At 43.3% G+C, this 15756-nt stretch overlaps 1 protein-coding gene across 5 annotated transcripts in view; it reads left to right on the top strand.

The window, feature by feature from the left end:
• Positions 1 to 15756, top strand: part of METTL22 (methyltransferase like 22) — a 660197-nt gene that overhangs the window by 574642 nt on the left and 69799 nt on the right. For all 5 annotated transcript variants that reach the window (XM_046900661.1, XM_046900663.1, XM_046900659.1 and 2 more), the window contains one exon: positions 5616 to 5687. The gene's annotated coding sequence lies outside the window, so the exon portion shown is untranslated. The remainder of the gene's footprint in view (positions 1 to 5615; positions 5688 to 15756) is intronic.

Genomic DNA, 15756 nt, shown 5'->3' with positions numbered 1-15756 from the left:
TTTTTTTCTGGACAGCATGCAATACTGAGGTGATCGTTTGCTCTCATATTTATTGCCCTTGGCTCCTCTTTGTTATATAAAACAGCTAATGTTCAAAGTCATCTTCTGACTTGTATATGGAGATAGGAGCTGGACAAAAAAATGTTCTGGGCACCGTTTCAAAGCAGTGGCAAGGCTTCCTGATGGCAGCTTCTGTCGCTTTTCCATCTTGCAGTAGCAATTGCTCTGATGTTTTGTTTCATTAAATAATACAAAGAAGTTTGTTTTACTGCAACTAGCTGCTGTCGGTATTCACCGAAGTAAGAAAACCAACCTGGTAGTTTTCCAGGGCTGTTGTCTGAGCCCTGAACACAGACAGTTCAGTGACAGAAGTGTGAGTTGCTCCAAGACTCAATAGTTGCTGCAGATCACCCCGGCCCATTGCTGTACAGAAGCAGAGCTCTGTTACAGCATCAAAATACGCTGTACCAAGATTTCTGGGGGAAACAAAACCAAATGCTCAATAAGAGCTGATAGCAGGAATCTCACTTCAAACTTTCTCTTCAGACTGGTGGGTTAAGTACATCTTGATGGTCACGTCCTGTATCTTGATAAATTTGTTCATCTGATGAGCTGCCGGGCTCCAAAATGGGATCTGAAGCTCTCACGACGTCTGCCTTCCAAACATTGTATTGATTGTTGCTGCTTGCTTTTATTGCTGCTGTTGCCTTGGCACGTGGGAGGTACCATCACAGCGCAGGGTCCCACTGGGGGCGGTTGCTCTGCACACACAGGCAGTACAGCCACCGGTGTGATTCGGGTGCTGTGTTTCCAGGCTGGCATAAAACTGCCACTGAGACTGTGGAGTCAGCATGGCAGAGAAAAGAGAATAAAAGAGAAAAGTAAGCCTTTAATCTCAAAGGGGCCTTGTTATGCAATATTAGCTCTTAAAAACCTTGTTTGGGAGGGTCTGTTAGGAATGCAATTCAGCAGGCAGCTAGAAATATTCAGCTGGAGCCAGGGAAGCTTTCAAGGCATCCAGCCTGGGCCAGCAACTGGAAAAATAATACCCTTTGCCCTATGCAAGTTGAAGCAATGCAACAGAAGGCACCTTTATTTGTCATGTGGTTCTTTTTTCCCCCCTGGATCTCTTTGTGTGCCATCAAGTTTTGTCATAAATTAGTGTGTCTATATGGAGGTTTGCATCAGAATGTTTCATTTTAAGGCAAAAGAAGTCATTCCAGGCTGTGACTGGGCTGAGTGCAGCCATTAAGCTTTATACATTGAGAGCGTATTGTTCACTTATGTGATAATTTTACTTCCAATTATATCTGGGTAATGAATAAAGACAGTTAAGACTTTAACCTATTTTCAGAAACCAGAGTTCTATCAACATGCAGTTATTTATGCTAATGAAAATAATGATCTTTTTATAGTGCTTGTCACTGAAATGGAATGATGTCCTGCCAACTGTGCATGTTTGCCAGTGGCTACAAATTAATCAGCTAAACTGGAGTGGTAATTGGAGTAAAGACGAGTCAAGGGGCAGAAAGGCCAGCTTTGGCAGAATAGCTTTTGAAGAAGAATACCCTCTTCAGCGCACAAAACAAAGGAACTTGTTTATATAATGCTGTTGTTTAATTAAATTTAAGCAGCTGTTTCATCAAGAGGTCTTTGAAGATAAATATGGGAAGTGATGGGCAGGGGAATCAAAATGTGATGATGATTGTGTTATACTGGGTTGTACTGCACATCTCCCTCACACCTGCCTAATGAAATGATTTCAGAGAGCTCCTGATTATAGACTGCAGAGAGACACCTGGGTGTAACTCCTGCTGCTGGCACTGAATACACATGAGGACCACGTGTGGAGAAGTTGGTGTTTAAGTTCAGTGTTCAGGCTGTTCAGCTGAGCGTCCACGGAGCATTGCCTGAGTGGTCCGCGTGTGAGTGCCCATCACAAGCATCCCTTTGTTCTGACACTCAGCAGAGAGGTGGCATCCTTAGTATCCTCCTTTGTCTTCCTGTTGTGCTCTGCAGTAGTAGGGGTGAAACTAAGCGGAGGTCCCTGATGCACGTTTCTTTCCCAGCAGAGGAGATTCTTTCTGAAAGCTGTGTCACTGCAGCTGGAAAGAGGCTTACAATGGCTTGTGGTGGTCCTGTAGTGTGCTATTAAGAGATGGGTGAGAATGTCCCAAAGCACGTACTTCTCTGTGAGCAGAGAACATTTCTGTTCTACAGGGCACTGACATGATATGAGAAGTCCTCCTTCTTCTCTGCCCCTCATCCCTGGTCCCGTGCCAGCAGCAAAAGCAGCTGTGTGGGGGGGGCAGGGGGTATTCCTCAGCTGAGGGCTCAGAGACTCATCTGGAAGAAGGAGCCATGGGAAGGAGCCTAAAAACGTTACAGGAATAGCAGGAAATTGGTAATTATTCATTATTGTGACATCTTAAAGTACATTTTTAACATCCGAAGTTGCAAAGGAAAATATGGAAAACCTGATTCTAGTCTACTGCAAAGACTCAGAAGCCATAAGATGGAAAAAAAAATAGGCCAGGCGTTTACCTTGCGTCCCTTGATTTTTCTGTGTTGACTTCGTGTTAACAAAAACAACTCAGAATTCTCACTGCAGAACTTTGGGATCTGGCTTCCCTTGGTTTTTGGGCTGCTCTGCCACAGCTCATCTCAGACAGAAGGTATCTCACTGGGAGCTGCAGACTCCTGCCCTGACACACAGGCAGCGCGGGGCTTTGCTGACACGCTGCTCGTTGTGGGTGCTGATGGATATTTCTTGCATATGCTTTCTAAATATTTGAAAGCAGTTTTCCTATGCCCATGTGAAAAAGGCACGTTTTGTTGTGGAGCCAGTTCCTGGAATGGTGAGATCCTTAAGCATTTCAGCAATATAAACAATAATTAAAAGCTGGCACTAGTTGCAAATATTTTTGCAAAGGTTTTTATTCCATCCAGAAAGCAGTTTCATTGCAGTCAAAGCACGTTACAGGAGCATTTTGTTTAGTGTTCTTCCTTTTATTTTCTTCAGACTTAAAGAATTTTTCCTCGATGACAGCTGGGAAAGGGTTTTGCTGGAAGATGGAAAAACAAACTTCCCAATTTTAATTTTGCTCCCAAATGTATTAAAAGCAGTTCTGCTGCAAATCACAGAGCCCCTTTGCTCAAACAACAGGCACTCACGCAATGAGAAGCTCACCCTGTGGCAGATTCAGCGGGGTCTTAGTTTGCCATTCGTTTCCTATTTAAGATCCTTCTATAGCCCATCCGTGAGCTGCTGCTGCTGTGTACTGTTAAAGGCAGAGGCTGCGTTGCATTCCAGAAGATGCTGCAGGTCATTCTCTTGTGAGTATCTTTCCTTAATAGGTCAACAGTGTTGATCTGTGCTGGATGGGAGCAAGGCAGGAAAAAGGAGCTTACAAGCTTTAAGAGCTGTTTAAAGAATGTTTAACATGCTATTGAGAAGCTGCTTATCAGCAGAGATCATCAGATGTCTTTGTGCTGTTAGAACCCAAATCCTATTTCTCTCACCATACAAAATCACTTCAAGTCCCAGAAGATATTTCGTGACCCTTCCATTCAGGCACCTCTGCCAGGGGCTGGGCACGGTACCCTCAGCCCTGGCTGCAGCTGCAGGAGGGGTGTGGATGTCCGTTGTGGCAATGAAGGTGAACTTCTACAGGATCAGGCCTTATTTGAGTAAAGCAGTGTACCGTATCGTATTAAATTGGCACCCTGAGTGCTTCCGTGAGCTTGGCCCTGTGGAGTTTTCAATAAAAGGGCAGTAATTATTTTATAAGGTGTATAAAGAGCTTATTCAAGGCACGTGCTCATTAAGCCCTTTCAGTCATCATTAACATCAACCCCTAAAGGACAACAATGGTAATAATGCAACATAGGGCTGAAAACTGTGGCATTTAATAAGAGAGCTCAGTGGAGTGATCTAAAAGCGGAGGCTCTCTCCCAGCCTTGCTAGGGACAGGAGAATGTGGATGTTTGGCACTTGTTAATCATTCTTATATTAAACTTAGACTAATTTGGATGTTCAGCATATAATTGGAATGAATTTAGCATTCCAAATAGATGTTGTGGTGATGGGTACACATATAGATGGTAAGGATCCATCTCCGGGCCCACTGGGATGCCCGGTGCAGTGAGAGCTGTGTGGCTGCACCACGGGTTGGAACACTGTGAAAGGCAGAGGATGAAGAGCAGTGCTCTCTGCAGGGACAGCTCTCTGGGTACTGCAAGTTTCAGTAAAGTCTGGAGTTTCCTTTATAGAAAGATGACGAAGGAATGAATAGGAGAGGTGAAGGACAGTTGGATGCAGTTGAGAACCACTAGTAATGCCAGAGGGGAAGGCGTGAAGCACAGCAGCAGCCCCTGCTGGGTGCTGCTCCACGCGCTCCCTCCAGCCCGGCTCCCCTGCCCAGACCCGCAGGCGCTGCCCCCAGGATTGCTGCAGCACGGCAGCTGCTGGTGAGCCTCCGCCTGGAGCACGAGGTGGGCCCCTAACTGAGGTGGGAATCATTTTCCCTCAGCTCTGGCAGCACTGATGAACCTTTTCACATAATTGATAAGTTTCATCCACGAGGGCCTTCTGGAGCCCAGATGGAAAGGCAGCATTATTTCCCCAACTGCTTCATCTCGCTCCCCAGCCTCTGCTCCCCTCTCAGTAGAGGCTGTGAATGAGAGCCACTCATCACGTTAAAAAGCCGGCGTGCCAGGGCAGGCAGGGGCTGGAGGGAGCTGTGTAAAGAAGATTAAATTCAGCAATGGGAAGGGACAAGTAATGAGGGCTAGAAGTTGAACTGATGGGTCTCTACCCATTTGGTTGCTCCAAGGTCAGCTTCTCTTTGTTTCCTCTGGTGTATCTTTAATATCCTCCTTTCTGTCCGATACAAATCATTGATTCATGCTTGGGAACTCGGCTCCTGTAAGATTTTAGCGCTGGGCTGAAGGCTACAAGGTTACTGAAACAACAAGCAGAATCAGCTTTATTGTGAAGCATTTAATATCCTGTTTCTAGCAGTGCAGGCTTAGAGGAATAGCATGGCACGATCCTTCTCCCTGCATACCCGCTGTGCCTCCAGCATCAGGGAGAGGAGACAGGGTGGGTTCAGAACCACCGAATAAGAAGACGTCCCTATCGTTATCAGTCCCTCTCTCAAATAAATCTGCACCTTGAAAGCCATTCACAGTCAAACAGGGCCAAAAAAAAATGTTCTCACGATCGTGTCTCGCTCCCAGTCCTACTGCTTGTTCATTTCTTGCTCATGTCCGATGTTGCATAGTAAGCGCAGTGGGACACAGAGCGGATCTTACGCTGGTCCACAAAATGCACATAAATTTGCAGCACCATATTTAAAAAGTCTTTATAAATATATTGTGTGAAGTAAGGGGTTTTTTATTATTATTTTTCAACAGCTGATGCTGCTTTCCAAGGTCCTTGTTGTATATTATTTAAGCTCCTTGCCCAAAGATTGAATGTTTTCTTACAGCAATTAATCCACGTCATCTGGAAAAAAACAAAATCTCTTTAGATTTCAGGAAGATCATTTTCTTGTGACATTTAAAACAGAGGTCGTGTTCTCCAGAGCTCACGTTCATTCTCTTGCTTCTAGGAGGTGTACGTGTTTGAAAGCTTTGCATGTTGGTCCCTGCAGCCCATCAGTCGCTCCGTGCTGCACACAGAGGTGAGTGCGCTGCGATCCGTGTTGTAGGGAGTTCTCACTGGGTGAGAAGCTGTCACTGCAGGTGAGCGTCTGGCCTGAGAAACGGCCATTGAGAGCTGACTGTAGGGTGGGTTTTGTAGTACAGCCATTGCTTGTTTTGGAGAACGCTGCAGTTGGTGTTGCAAACAAAAACACGTCTGAAGTTTCTTGTAGCTGAGGGCAAAATTTTTTCTTAATAACATTTCCAGCTTTCCATGTTCCTTCCTCAAGGTGTTCCTTTATGGCCAGGCTGCTGTTTGCTGTATTTAGCAGTAAAAGTGGATTTGGGGAGGGAAAAAAATTACATTTTAAAGTAAAATGTGGTGAAATTTATTTACTTGTAGAAATGTTTGTGTAGCTATGGATCAACAGGCGAGGGAGATGGTAACATCTCAGGGTGCATTTGTGTGTGTGAGAAGGAATGCAAGAGGAAAAAAGACGGTGCTTAATAATATGTATGTATACATAGAAATCCAAGGAACAAAGACGTTCAGGTTGAAACCAATGCATACATTATTGCTTATACTTATATCATACTTGCACAAGACCGTAAGAAAAATAACAAGCGACGACTGGAGAAGCACAGGTGGATGTGGATGTGCCTGTCTGTGCTCAGGACTGATGGCAAAATGTCACAAATTGACTTTACTGCTGAAAAACAATCCTTGCATTCTTCACGCTGAGTACTTTCATTGCCCTTTGTTGAAAGCATTTTTTTTTCTGCATATCAAACTATTTTAGCCATCTCAGTCATTAATAAGTGCCTATGAAATGAGGGCAGTATTTCTCCTGGTAACACCTTGAACCCCAACAGGCAGGTGCCACCGAGGGGCGTTTCCGTGAGAGCTGCATTCAGACTTCAGGTGTTCTTGTATTTCCTCTCTGCTGGGTAGGCAATGCTATAGGCTCGGCACCATGAGCTCAGACTTCCATTCGGTTTGGCACGTTATACCTCTTTTTGCTTCCTCTGTTTTTCAGGCCCACCTTTAGAGGAAGCAGATCTTTCAGAGAAGGAGCAGTTAGCATTTGTTTGTCAGTGCATGAATCATGTTTTCTAATTCTTTGCTGGTTACCCATTCATTTCCAAGGGTGTAAGTGCTCTGAGCTTGGACTGCCTTGCAGTTCTTCCAGCAAATGCACAACCAGCCACCACGCTGCACCTTGTGCACATGGAGCTGAGCTCTGGGCACGCTGTTGGATGTTTGAGGGTATCACACGTGAGATGCATCTCCCAGAGGCTGTGTGTTTTCATTTCCTCCCTTGTGAGGTCCCCAGATAAAAAGAGCATGGGCTGGAAATGGAATGCCTATCTCCCAACTTCAGTTTCTGTTAATTACATGGAGAAAATACTTTACTTAGTCAATATTTGCAAAATAAGCATACATATTAAAAAAATCAGTTTTCTATGGGTTAAAATATTCCTGGGCAAAGAAAGACACCAGCAACAAGAACATCCACCCCATGTGTGATGTCTCAACACACTGTTTGACTAGAGGTGATGAATAAGAACGTATAAACCCACATTGACTGCAGAAATATTCATATTTGGCCACAACTAAACTTGCCATAGCAGATGAGAGTTCCTCAGGGAGCTTGAGGGGCTGATAGGTATTAGAAGGTCAGGTTTCTTTTGGATCTGGACATCCTAATTTAATTCTGGCTAATGCCTGCTGTATGAATAATTCATTAGCATTTCTCAGTTTGGAACTAAACTTCTCAGAGAATTCAGTAAGTGTGAATGTTGCTGCAGTAAACATATGCCGATTATTTTTTTAGGAGCTAGAAAATGAGGTTGCTCCCAAAAAAGTGGGTAAAATAATTAAAATGTAAATTGAAATAAATTATTCACAGTACTAAATTTAAATAAATGACTTGAACACCTAAACTCAATTAAGGCATGTTGTTAGTTAGAATACTCAGTATTGTAAAGCAGATGTACAAAGCCAAGAACTGGCACCAAAAAAGTGTTCAATGTGCATGAATGTTTTATAGGTAACGGAGCATATACCCCAAGGGCCTTAAATATTACATTAAATTATACATTTCTAATAAAGAAAATATAAATGAATATGGAACAAATGTTGACTTTCAGATTAAAACACCAAATATTTCTTTGAGGAGCGAGCTTTACCATTGCATAACAGTTACAATATTATCTTGTTTAATGGCTTAAACACTGTTGTCGGCTAAATAGCTGTGTGTGTATGTACAAAAAGGCATAAGTGCCATTGGCAACTGTTGTGTAGCGTTATGGAAACCATTCTAAAATAAGACCACATTTACTGTCACTTCAAACTCTTAAAATTTTAATAGCAATAACATATTCGGCAGAAGAAACTTAGTAATTGCTATAACCCCTTCCATCCTTCCGTCCTTCTTTCCATCCTTCCTTCCCTTTTCCCTTCCCTTTTCCCTTCCCTTTTCCCTTCCCTTTTCCCTTCCCTTTTCCCTTCCCTTTTCCCTTCCCTTTTCCCTTCCCTTTTCCCTTCCCTTTTCCCTTCCCTTTTCCCTTCCCTTTTCCCTTCCCTTTTCCCTTCCCTTTTCCCTTCCCTTTTCCCTTCCCATTCTTTCTATGGCTTACTTGCAATCACAAGAACAAGCTATAGTCTAAACCTACGTACCAGGAGAGAGTATTCCTAGATCCACAATAGGTGCCTCATGTGAAGAATGGGACTGAAGGGGAGTAATCTGGCCAGGATTCAATGTATCTTCTTTTGGTTTTATAAAGTACGGTATCACATTTTGAAGGCTTATATATATATAGTAGGTAAGCCTACAGTCAGTCTTCAAGATAGTAAGAATTCTTTGTTCCTTTTTCTGGATGAAGAAGGGGAAGAGCAGCTATTAGGACACTTTGTTCGTGTATTTGACATACTGTGCCATCATGTTTGGATGCACAGCTTAACTTCAGACTTGATGAGGAATGGGAAGTCCCAGCCCTGAGAAGTGAGCAGGCTCCTGGTACCCGCTCAGCTCCAGCAGCCACAGCATCCTGGGGGCACGGGGCTGAGCCATGACCTGGTTCATGGGCAGCTGTGAACAGGCTGCAGCCATGCTGCTGTTGTGTCCAGCTCAGCTGTGGACATGGTTTGTGATGCTGCTTTGTGGCAGACTGTACAGCTCAAGCACTTTGCCTTTGCTGGGTTTCATTGCTGTTTGACAGGTGAAAATACACGCATAAATCCAAGCATGTTCAGGGACAAAGCAGACACGCTGGGAAAAAGCTTCTGAAAGATTTTTTTCCTACTGAATCATTTGAAGTTAAGATGTAAGCCAGTTTGGGGCCTCTGCAAAGCAGCATAACAGATATTGAGCTCAGCTCTAATTGCTTCTGTTAACCACCTAGTGAAGCCATTGCACATTAACCGTTTTCAATTACGACAGCTATGAGAAAAGATCCAAACACAAGTGCAAGTGAGGAAAACAGTGTGCAGACATTTTAGTTCAGGGAACCAAACTAAATAGGGTTATTGTTCTGAGAACATAGCGCTGGGCTTTAAGGAGAGGGAGCAGTGGGGAATATCAGCTCATTCTCTTCCTTGGCTGAAACAACGAGCAGCCTGAACCTGCTCCAGAAGGACACAAATACATGAAGCATCTTATTCTCTCAGCCAGCAGCATCCCAACAGGAGTGCTGCAGCCTGCTCAGAAGCCAGGCTTGGTTCTTCACCTCCAATGTTAACACAGAATTCAGTGGGAAGGGGCTCCCCTTGTGCCAAGCAGCTTTGGAGCAGAGCCCGTGGGTTCTGAAGGGTTCACAGAATCACGGAATTGTTTGGAAGGATGTTTAAAGATCTCGTTTCAGCCCCCTGCCACCAGCTCGGGCTGCCCAGGGCCCCGTCCAGTCTGGGATCCCCTCCAGGGATGGGACTTCCACAGCTCTCTGGGCAGCATTGCCAGGGCCTCACTGCTCTCCTCGTGAAGCATTTCATTCTTATGTATTAAGGAAGTGAGAACTTCCTAGGCCCTACAGAACCCATCCGATGGGTGATAAGAAGAGGTTTAATGCTCCTGTTCTCTTGGCAGAATACACCTCACAGCTGCCTGTCTTCAGAGCGAGCCAGGGAACCCAGCCATAGGGGAAGGGGGAGGGAAGGGAATCTGTGCAGGGCCCAGCTGGAGCAAGCTGCCCTGTCCCACAGGGAGCTATAAAACTCTTCTGGTGAGGCTGGCACTTCTCCTGCTCTAACTCTGCATCAGATCTTTCCTGTAGGAAAGATTCCCGTAAAGATTCCTTTACGGGAAAGGATGGCTTTAGTGTCAAAAGTGAATGATTCAGTATTATGAGTGGTTTCTGTTTATCTTTTTTCTGCCCGTGGCAAAAGGGAACGTTTTTATACTAAGAACCAGTCTTCTCCTGGTCTTTGACGCACGAGTGGTAATAATTCAATTAATGTGGCTGTATGTACGCAAAATTAAACGTGAGCCAGGCCAGTATTTACTGGCTTCTTCAGAAGGCTGGCTTTATGAGGCCAGAAACATCAGGAGCAGTATCAGCCAGAAGAGGGAAATAAGGCAGAGAATAGGAGAGCTTTGTAAGAACTACTAAAGAATAACATTATTTAGCAGGAGAAAGAAGACTGTGCCTGTGTAGGAAAGCAACAGAATAGGCTCAGCATAATAAATCAGAAACCTCTAAAGCAGGAAGGAAATGACAAATAAGTCTTACAGATAAGAAGGAGACAAAGCTGATAGTTAAGGAGAATAGAACTTGTAGGAAAGTGACCAAAAAAAAAGGAGGTAAAGAAAATTAATAAGTGAAAAGTTGTAGCAAAATAATTCTGGAGTTAAAGAAAAAAAAAATGGAAACAGACCACTGGTCTGTTCTCACATGGAGACAATAGGCACTTCTTTTTTATGGTAACAAAGCAATAGAATTCAATAGAGATGTCTTGTTCAGTACAGGGGTAAAGGATGATGTATTTGTTATATGATGATGGTAATACACTTTCTATTCCTACTGTAACTAAAGAGGATATTAATCAACAGCTACTGTAGTTAGACATACTTAAATCAGAAGTTCTGGGTAATTTGCATCGAGGAATTACAAAGCAGCTGGCTGAGGAGCTTTTTTGGCAGCTAATATTGATTTTTCAGTAACCCGTGAATAGGGGAAGATTCCAGAAAGCTGAGAGATGGGTAGGTCCATGTCAGTGTGTTTAAAAGTTTGGGAGAGATGGCTGAAACAACAGAGTTTGTCAGGCTGACATCAATATGGGAAAATGGTGGAATAACTCATAATTTATTTGTTTCACAGAGACTGAAAGATGCATACCATCGTTAATGCTAATCAACAAAGCCTGTGTGGAAGTGTTTCTTCTTGAAGTAACTTTAAACTTCTTAGATGGGTTTTAGGTTTCGTTGACATAGGAAAAGCATTTTGTGAATATATGTAGGCTTCAATGAAGCGTTGCAATATTGATAGCAAAATAGTACTATGAACTTAAGAAGTTTCAAAGAAAACCAATCAGTAGGTGGAATAATAGGCCCACCAGAACAGAAAGATGAATGATAACTTGACTACAGAGGAAGTACCTGGAACGAGAAAAGAGAAGTGCCTCTGCTGAACAATGAAATCGATAGGAGAACCCACATTACTTCAACTTTGAGCATCCCAGTTTGTGAATATTCCAGGCAGATATTTCAAGTTGCTAACAGTGAAGCTCCCTAAGCAGAGGAACAGTTTAATGAGGTTGGGGTAGTTTTCATCACTACAGAATCTTTATGCTAGAGGTGGATACCTTTTCTAACTGAGGCTATAGTTCCACTGGCGCTAGTGAAAGGTAGTAAAGCAGACAAAATGTTCCAAGCCCTGCAGGAGCTGCAGTTTGGCCCTGTGGCTCCGGGTTCTCTGTTGGGTTACAACGTGTACATTACAATTGGAGATCCTCACCCTCCCCTAGCTTCCTTCTAATTGCTTTTTTTGTCCAGCATGTGGCATTGACTCTTGGAATAGTATCCAAAAAAAGTTTATTTATAATGTACTAAAAGATGCAATCTCGGTAGCTGAACCAAATTTACAGTAGCAGCATTTTGGATGTCACGGGCATCCTAATGAAACCACAGCACTCCAAGCTGTGTGAGTGATGCTTTACTTGGCTCGAGCGTTTTTATTTGAAATCAAATGGAGGTGCTTGTTTTACTTCAAAGAACAGCAGAACCGACCAGTTCGATAGCTCATAGCTCCTCACACCAGCTCCTAGAAGTTAATATTCTTCCATGCGAAGAGATAGCAACTTCAGCCAGGCTAATAAAATAAACTTCTTTCCCAGATGAATTTCACAGTTTCAATCTGTGACTCTCAAGTAGTAAACAGATGCAGAGCATATGAGCTTTAGGGACAAATCAGCTGACCTTTAATGATTCCTTAAGTCCTTTCCTCGTCTTCCATCAATAGTGTATTTATTGATCACAGAGCTGGCCGGTACTGAATTCCTCTGGAGAAATTCAGTATCCAAAAGGCTAGGGAAAATCTTTAAAGTGCATAGCTTCATTCTCTGGTCTGCTGTCATCAGAACTGAGCCTCTGAAACTGCACTTTGCTGACAAAAAGGAATCTCTTCCGTCGACTGTAACGTCCTGGTATCGGTAATTTGGTTTCAAAGGAAAAACTTTGTTTCCTTTTAAACCTCCATGTAGGTAGGTGACTCAGAGGGACCCACCAAGCTCACATCACTGTTAGGGAGCTAGGACCAGCCACTTCTTCGGAGATTACACTGTGAATTATGTCACCTGAGTAGAGTTCAGTGAAAATGTCACCACTGTGGTGCCATACATCTGCATAGGCTTCCTGTGAGGACATCTACCAAATGGGAGAAAGAAGGAATAAGAAATAGAAATATCTTTTAATATTTTTTTCCTGCAATTACTTGACTCATTTGCATGTGTATCAGCTGTAGCGGTGTGCCATTATTGCAGAAGAGTTGGTCAGTACTCAAAAAATAATCTGAGAGCCCTCTGGCAGTAATCACTGTCTGTATGGGAACTGTTGAATCACAGCCTGAACCTCTGATGGACCACCTGAGGCGAGTGCTGAGTCAGCCTCAGGGGCACAGGTGAATGCAATTTCACCTGAGTGACCGGAAGGGGTGGAGCTCCGCCCCTCCTAGACCCCATTTAAGGGCTGACTCCCAAGGAGGAAGGATCTCTATCTGGAGATCGTCCTTCTTGGAGCCCTTCCACGAGCCCAGGACACAGGTAAGCTCTTTATTTCATTATTCCTTTGTAACGCGATAATCCCTCTGGTCCTGTATCTGTATACCTTACAATCTGTGTACCTGTTTGCCTACACTGTCTTAAGAGCAGTCTGAGAGATGGCTGTGTATGAAATCAAAAATCTGCTGACCGTGACCTATCAAGGCAAGGCTCTGCATCCAGCTGTCCAACACACTCATGTTGCAAAGCTCAGGGGAAACAGGGTGGTGACCATCTGATTGCTAAGCAGCTCTGTTGCTTCTTTCTTAGACTGGAGCAAGTTTCTGTTTCTGTTTGTCCCTACTGGATGTAACTACTGATTTACTGATGTTTGTGAAGTCCTTTAATATTCACAAGGTGAAAGCCGTGGGCTGACTATGCGCCAACAGCAGCGGACAGTGTCAAAGCAAGGTTTCTGTCCCAAGTAGTTGGTAGATCTAAGAATCTAAGTTACACAGCTGTAGATCGATACAGATGTTTGGATTATGGTAGCAAAGGGATCTGCGTCTCTAAACCTGCATGGAAGTATGTGCATCTTTTTACATCTCAGTGCTTGCATATAACTACATTGCATAAAGTCAGCAGCGTGCACCTTTACATGTACTATTACGTTATTTGTGTACTCACGTTCTCTCTTGATTTTAAGTAAGAAAGCTTGTATATGCGGCACACATTGCATATGCGGTTACTGATGAAAACACGTACACAACGCATATGGTGCATTATACCTTACACCATGTTGGGTGTATGTTCAACCTCTTCCACTAATGCTTAAGTTCTGTTGCCTGATGATGTATAGCAATAGTACATCACTGGAGTGATGACGATCTGATGGTATATTACCATCATTTACTACTGGAATATCATCACTGGCATATTATTGCAATGTATCACCCCAGCAGCAGCCAGCAGGAATGCAGCTGCAAGAGGGTCGAGTTCTATGTTGTATTAATTCCTAAGTGAGAGCTGTAGAATTAGTATGGCGGAGAATGCACTCACTTCCCTCTCTTTCACATACATGCAGCATAAACTGCTATGTTCTGCTTGGTGCTTTTAGCACAGCCTGCCTTTTCCCAAGCGTGATTCAGTTCCTTGCTCAAATTTTAGATTAGGTTTTCCATTTTGAAATTTTGTCAGCAATTATGGAATAACAACAACCAAAAGAAAGTAGAAATTTGACCTTGATTGTCTTGTGCTACAATCATTACTATCATATGTTTTAGGGATTTTTTTGTGACCCTTAGCAGGAGATTGTTCTGTACTATCCATGGAATTTTACAAAGAATTATAAAGTGGGTGCACCTTTAAGGTATGATGCAGATTTTTTTAATTCTTGTGGGTTTTTTCTACATCTGCATGTGCATATCAGAGTTTAGTATCTCAATTGGTTGAATCTGCCAAAAATCAAGTATAAAACCCAGTAGTTATTCCTGCCACTCAGCCATTCAAATTGGCAAAATGATATCAGATATTTAAACATCTTCATGAAACCTGAATGTGCTTTCTGCTGTCAGTGTTAATTCTCCCTATCTCACCCTGCTTTGCAAAAAGCAAGAGTATACTTACATTACAGTCTCTCTTTCACATTCATTGCCTGAAGGAATCCGGAAAACTCTCCTGCAAATGTCCCTTGGATTTATTTCATTGTACCACCAGAAAATAATGTTTGCTGCAAGCCTTGCATAGAGCAACTTCTGCAAAGTGATCTCAGGATCAGCCTGTCTAACAGGTTTAGTTAATGATAAGGCTACTATCTGCATCCCACTGGGTTCAGATGGGGATGCTGGATAACTGCAGTTACTTGTAGCTACTCACTCGAGGGCTGCATTATTCATATCTCTGCTACTTCTGGCCGTTATCTATCAGTACATAAATATCTTCATCTTTTTTAGCACCATGTATTTTTAGGCTAAAAAAGGCTCTCTGATAGACCACTTCAATTTTCCATAGTTTATGTCTGATGTATGGTAGTAGAACTAACATTAGGAATGAAATGTAGAGCTATGGCTGCTATGTGTTTAAAGATATTGAGCTAGTTTCAGGTTTCTGTAGTAGCCGAGTCAGCCAGCCTGCCTGCTTGGCTGGTTGTGAAAGATGGGGGCAGGCAGGGCCAGGCAACCCTGCGTGATTGGTAACCAAACCAGAGGTGGACTATAGCATCACAGCCCTTGCTGTGGAATTCAATCTTGGCTAAAACTCACACTGCAGCAATAGGAATTAAGCATATCCCTCAGAAGATTCTAAATGAAGGGCCAAACAGAGAAGAGAAAACAGAGAAACCCAGCTTCTCCAGAGAGCTGCTGGGAGCCCTTTGTAGGAGGCAGTCCCTTTAGTGCCACACTAAAGAAGGTGGTGGTGGCCACCTTCTCAGAGCACCACTTGGACTGGCCATCAGCTCTGAAGGCATTGGACATGCTAGTGGTAAAAATGGAATGCCGAAGGTCACACCATTGTGTTTGAAAACAGTTTCTTGTTGTTGGGTAGAGACTGTCAACATTCAGTTATAATTTTCCCTTCCGCCTTCCCACAAGCTGATTAATGCTCATGTATCAACCTGTAGATCAGGTTAACCTGTAGGTTAACCCTACACGTGCACATTGCATTATGTACAACAAAAGTACATGAAATAGCAGCAGCATCTGTTCCAAATGAATGCTTCTTGTTTATCTGCACATCCTTTGTTGGTAAAAAAGGGTTCCACTCAGCAAGAACCTTACCCCAGAGAGTAGTTTGGAAACCCAAGTCCTCTTGCCAGCTGCCAAGTAGAATGGCCCTTGCTGAACATGGTGACTATCCTAGATATTTAGACACACTGCCTGACAGTAAAAACTGGTAGAAGGGTACAGAACTAATGAGGA

The sequence above is a fragment of the Gallus gallus genome, chromosome 14, assembly GCF_016699485.2.
Source record: "Gallus gallus isolate bGalGal1 chromosome 14, bGalGal1.mat.broiler.GRCg7b, whole genome shotgun sequence".
Taxonomy (NCBI): Eukaryota; Metazoa; Chordata; class Aves; order Galliformes; family Phasianidae; genus Gallus; species Gallus gallus.
This window is presented reverse-complemented; position numbering and strand designations above follow the sequence as displayed.